Source organism: Symphalangus syndactylus, chromosome 4 (genome assembly GCF_028878055.3).
Source record: "Symphalangus syndactylus isolate Jambi chromosome 4, NHGRI_mSymSyn1-v2.1_pri, whole genome shotgun sequence".
Taxonomy (NCBI): Eukaryota; Metazoa; Chordata; class Mammalia; order Primates; family Hylobatidae; genus Symphalangus; species Symphalangus syndactylus.
The window spans coordinates 79,802,043-79,807,675 of NC_072426.2; the positions used below are offsets into that span (position 1 = coordinate 79,802,043).

General features: G+C 56.2%; 1 long non-coding RNA gene across 1 annotated transcript; it reads left to right on the plus strand.

Moving 5' to 3' along the window:
• The first annotated feature begins 1,580 nt into the window (after positions 1 to 1,580).
• LOC129480262 (uncharacterized) lies at positions 1,581 to 4,082 on the plus strand. Its single transcript, XR_008656960.1, has 2 exons — positions 1,581 to 1,742; positions 2,553 to 4,082. It is a non-coding gene; the product is annotated as an uncharacterized lncRNA (long non-coding RNA).
• Positions 4,083 to 5,633: the final 1,551 nt, after the last annotated feature.

Consider the following 5,633-nt stretch of genomic DNA (forward strand, 5'->3'; position numbering starts at 1 on the left):
GGCCTCAGTCAAGAGCCATCTTTTACAAATTGTCTCTGGTTGACTTTCCTTTTTTTCCCCTCTTAGAAGAAGCGATGCTGTCCTCAGTCATCGAGCGTTCACTGGGCGCTTGGTGTGTGCCAGGCCCCGACGTGGGTCTTGGGCATGTTCCAGTTCTCATGTCCTCAGGACTCCTTGGTGAGTCGAGGGTGAGGAGGACACAGAGGCACAGGAGGCCATGGGGCAGGTCTGGGTCCACTCAGGCTCCAGAGCTCAGCCCTCGCTGCTGAGTCGGGGTGGGCAGAACAGACGCCTGCTCCTGGAGCCCGGTGGGCGAGGTGGACACGCATGCACAGAGGCGCCAGGCTCAGGGGCTGTGGAACAGAGAAAGGAAGCTTCCAGAACATTAAACAATTCCTGGAGTGCCAGGGCAAGAGAGGAATCTGGGTGGAGGAAAGCGTGAACAGGGCACAGGTTGGAAGTGGATGTGGCCCCCAAGCACGTCGGAGGCGACAGAGCTGCTCTTTGACCTTGGGCATCTTTGTTCATCCCTGCATTTGCACATTTGTTGAACAAACCTACTGAGACACTTGTTTTCTTTCCATGGTCCATACATTAGGAATATAGAGTTAGCTTCCTGGGGAACTTTTTAAGACGTATTCTTAGAGAAGAAACCAGGAGGCATCATTGTGGGACTTTGGTCCAGGATCTTGGGTGTGCCCTTTGGTCTTTTGTGGGTCAGTTTAGCAGGAATTGTGTCCTGAGGTGTTGGGACTGCAAAGTGCAAGTGCCCTCCTGCCCGCACTGATGCCTTCAGGGGATGGCCTGTCCGCTTTTCTAAGAAGAACACTTAACTCAGCCTTGGCTGACTTCAGCTACCTGTGCTTTCTCCAGCCAGGCTCTGTGTTTTGTGCTTTTACTCTCAAAACAACCCTATTATTATCCCTGTACCACAGATGAGGATGCTGAGCCCCTGAGAGGCTCAGTAGGCGCCTGAAGGTCTTCCAGCCAGGAGGTGGCAGAGCCAGGGCCGGCCTGCTCCCACGGGCACAGCTCCTTCATGCCAGCTCTGTGTCGGGATTTTCTGTGGTCGTCACAGCCAACTTCCTGGTCGGCCAAGTTACAGACAGGGTGGAACTAAGATGGCCAAGCTGGAACCAAAGCTCATTCCTGAGCAGGGCACCCGGGCCCTGCCTACGGTGCTGGGCAGGCTCCTGGTGTGGAGGGCGGGCTCAGATCCTGCTGTCCCTGTGGCCGTGGGGCTTTCTAGGCACGCTCCTGACTGCTAACACCAGGAGGGCCTATGATATGGGACCGCTGCCCCATGACGTGTGCCAGGTTTCTGCACGTGACTGCTGGGAAAGGCTGGCCCTGGGCTGGGTGGACCCGCACTGCCCGCTGGCCCCTGCACCCAGATGGTGCAGCCCACACCCCTCTGATGCCCACCCATGCTGGGCTCTGGGACTTCCCTCCTTCCGCCGTGTCTGACCCTGGTTGCCCTTGTTCTGCCACTGGCTTGTAGCAGCCCTTCCGGAAGCCACGTCCTCCAGGGAGATTTGATTATGTCCTGGTGGTGCGACCTCGCTAATGCAATCAGGAAGTTTTCTCAAGACTTCAGCTGCTTTGTTGGCAGCCAGGCCTGGCTCTCAGCAGCTCTGCAGGCTGGAAGGGCCCAAGAGACCCTTCACCCACCCGGTGTCTCCAGCAGCGGGGAGGGCTCCGGGGCACAGCCCATTGCTGCTCTTCTCTCCTCCCTTCTTGGGGTAAGCTCCTTTGTTCTGATTTTATTTGGAATCATCGAGAGCCTCTATCTGTCTAGAAAAAGCACTTAACAATGAGGAATCAGCACTGCGGAGAATACTCCAGAAAGCAGCCATTTTCCATCAAGATTAGGCTCTTAATTGAAAATTTTAAGAGGATAGGAAATTAGGGGAGAATACAGATATTCTCCCCATTATGGTAATCAGCTGTAATCAGAGACTGAGAGCTGTGCTCAATCCCGGGGGTTCTTCCAGGATTACCAGAGCTGTCACAGTCACCTTCACTGACCTGCACTGGAGTCAGTGGGAGGGGCTGGTGGGGTCCGGGGCTGCTGTGGCAAGTGGATCTAGGAGGGCTGAGCTGGATCCAGGGGGCCGAGTTCAGAGGGGACTCTGCTTAGCAAGTGTGAAACACAGGACAGGGCCTTCCAGGCAGAGGGAAGATTGAGAACTGCGGCCGAGCGAGTGCGTCCGGGGACCCGAGTTTAGTTGAGGGTCTAAGTTTTCCCAGCAGGGCAAGGTTGAGGGTGAGGATGCTGCAGGCCAGTTTTCTCTGGCCTCAGAGTGAGGACAAGAAGGGGGAGATGGGCCACAGGGATGAGGGTGCCTGCTCCCGGCAGCAGGGTGCACACCACGGCTGTGCAGAGGCAGCAGGCAGCAGGCATTGGGAAGTCCTAGGGGCTGGGCACAGTCTGATGGGCCCCCTTTGCTCACGGTTGCAGAAGCCCATCCATGTGGGGTCCTACTGAACTGGCTTCCATGGGGATGGGAAGGACTGGCCTGGCCTCTTTGCTCACTTCACCTTATGGGTAGTGTCCTGCAGGTTTCTGTGAGCAAAGCAGACAGAAATGCGATGCCCAGTGACGTCAGCTGTCCCCCGCAGAGCTTCCCGGAGCCTGGGCTCCAGGCTGAGGGTCCTTGGACAGATATCATCTCCCTGGCTTCAGCAGAATCGCCCACAAACCCACCCTGTGCCCACCCTCCCATCGCAGAGAGCAGCTGCTGGAGAACGCGGCATGAGACTTTGGAGACCTCGAGGAGCAGGAGACACAGGAGACAATGGCCAGGATGGTCACGGTGGCACGGCTATGCCATCACTGATTTCTGCCCACCTGCCCCCTAAGTCTCACTTGCTGCTACTCTCAATTTCCTACTGAATGCTTTGGAGAGCACCCGTCCTGAGATGAGAGGTGGGATGGAACCCAGGCAGTTAGAAAAAAGTGCCACCGCCTCGTGCCGGGCCTACTACTTGCCAGGAGCTTAGTGAGTCATCCAATTCCTAAAACAACTGTGCTGCATATGCTCCACCACGCCTGGACGACTCAGGGAAACAGGGCTGCGGGAGGCTCAGTGACCTGCCCTGGGTGAAACGGATGGCGTGGATGCCCTGTCCGTGCACGGGGCTGTGCTAGGAGAGGACAGGATCATCCCCGGAAGCTGGTCCTGCGTCCACTGCTCACGGTGGCGGCTGCTTGGGCTGACAACGCCCCCCCCCCACCCTGCTGGTGAGTCCGTGGATGCATTCAGGCACATGGCAGCAAGGTCTCCTGTGTCCCAGAGGTGACCAGGACCCACAAGCGAGCAGCAGGCACCCCCCTCCCTCATGCTAATGCTCATCATGGGACGAAACCCAAGGTGGTATCAGAGCCAGGGGCTGTGGCCATGACAGCCACCCACTCCAGACGATATCCACATTCGGAATAGTTCAGAGTGGCCTGCCTTGATGACATCACAAAGTTTTCCATGGAAATGTGTCACAGAACCAGAACTTAAGGGCATTTGGATGAGGTTGAGGTGAGATCAGGTCACAGAAGAACGTTCTCAAGTTAGGTGGTAAACAGCTGGAGACTCCAGGATGTCCTCAGGACCTTTATCTAAGCAAACACATGATAAGGTCTTTCCCAAGAAATAAGCGTGGCTTTTTGTCCTGGTTGAGGAGGGTTGTCGTAGATCTTTTCCCCTTTTTACCTTGGCTTCCAGGAAGCTCAGTGCCAAGTTTTGTGCTCCACCTTAGACCTACTTTCCTTGGATTGGCCCTCAGGTGGAGCCCTTGGTCTCTGCTTTCTTTATCGCATGAGCCTGCTTGGTTTCTGTACATTTTGTCCACTGGTGCTGACGGCTGGACGCCCTTTCCTGAAGGAGATGGGGCATAGCGTGAGTGGACGATGACGGGCTATGACAGGGCCCTCTGCCAAGGATGTGGGCTACGAGGTGTGGGCTGGGAAGGAAGAGGAGGACCCTGCACCTCAGGGGGCAACCAGGAGCACATTCCGGGGAGCACACACCTGCAGTGTTATCACAGCCCCTGCCCATGACCTGGACACTGGAATAAACAGGATGTGGTGAAGCCTTCTGCGTATGGGGGAAGACCTCCTTACTCGCCACTGCTGTCATGCTCTTTGGCCATCCTGACCCATCACACAGGCAACGTCAGACGTGTCTGTCTGTTCAAGGGCTTTGCCCCTAACCTTGTGCCAGAAAGAGGCTTGACAGTTTGTCCTGTCTCGAGGTTTCCTCCATATCTCTTGCTGGGACTCATGTCGACTGTTCTGATTTTTACTGATGAAGACAGTGCCATGGTGAGCCTAGCAGTGCACACAGCTCTTGTCTTTCCCAATCATTTCCATGGGTGAACCCCTGAGTGTGGAATGACCACTGCAGTCAGATTGCGAATGCAGTGAACTGTGGGCCATGGGCTCCCAGGACACTGCCCCGGCCTGGCTCCTGCACCCTGACTTGTTGCTGTTGGCTTTGCCATGATAACATTTGGTATAAAACTGCACCGTCTCCTTCCGTCTGAGTTTCCTTGACTGCTGTGGTGGCTGAGCAGTTCGCCCTACTTTGGATTTTGGTCTTGGTTTCGTTGCTTTTTGTATTTCACCCATGAAAGATATCTATTCATACCCATCACGCCTCTATCTATCCAGAATTTGAATTCATTAAAATGCAAGGGAATTTTTAATATATAACAATGTTGGCAATTGGTCTGTCATATTTGATACAAGCATCTTTCTGGCCTGTTTCCATCTTATTTTTGTTTCTTTTTCATCCACTCATAAGTTCAGACTGTTTTCTAGTCAGTCACGGCCCTGGTTCCACTAAGGAGAAGAATGTCCCTTGAGTCCCAGGCTGGCCTTCCTGGGAGAGTGCCACACCTCCTCCCCAAGTCCAGAGGCCCAGGAGCTGCTCTGGCTGCACATGTTCCCCGGGACAGGTCTTGGGCATTGGGGGGCTGTGCCTGGACGCTGGCATTTTGCTTCATTCCCACTCAGGGCCCCTCCCCAGCAGGCTTGGTAGCTGGGGGTGGCCAGACACCTGGAGAAGGGCTGGGGGCACTGCACCAGTCTCCCAGGCTGGAGGGGCCACAGTAGGGAGTTCCCAGCTCAGCCCCAGGGGGTGGCCACCCCTGAATCCTCACCGAAGGCATCCAGGCTGTCCCAGATCCTGCCCACACCTGAGACCTCGGCTCCCGCTTCTCTCTGCAGGCAGGCAGAGCAGGCGGCCAGATGTGTGGGTTGAACTCTGACGGCAATGGGAAGAGTCTTTGTGACACAGCTTCCCAGGGCCCAGGCAGAGACAGGAGGCCGGGGCTGCTAACCCAACTGGTGGCTGTGCTCACCCAGTCCCCTCCCTGTGCCTCTGGGGTCTCCAGACCACCCCACAGGGTACCCAGATCAGTGTGGGCTTGGCCCCCTGCCCACTGCACCCTTCCTCAGGGTGCCTTCCTCGCCTGTCATGGTGTTCCTGATCCTGCACCCCTCCCCTCCTCCTCCAGCCTTCCCTGGCTGGCTGCTGTAGTCAGTCTCTAGGGCTCTGCACAGCACTTCCTGGTGGTGCATCCTGGAGGACTTCCCGGTAGAGGTGTCTGGCAGGCACAAGCTTGCTGTGTGCCTG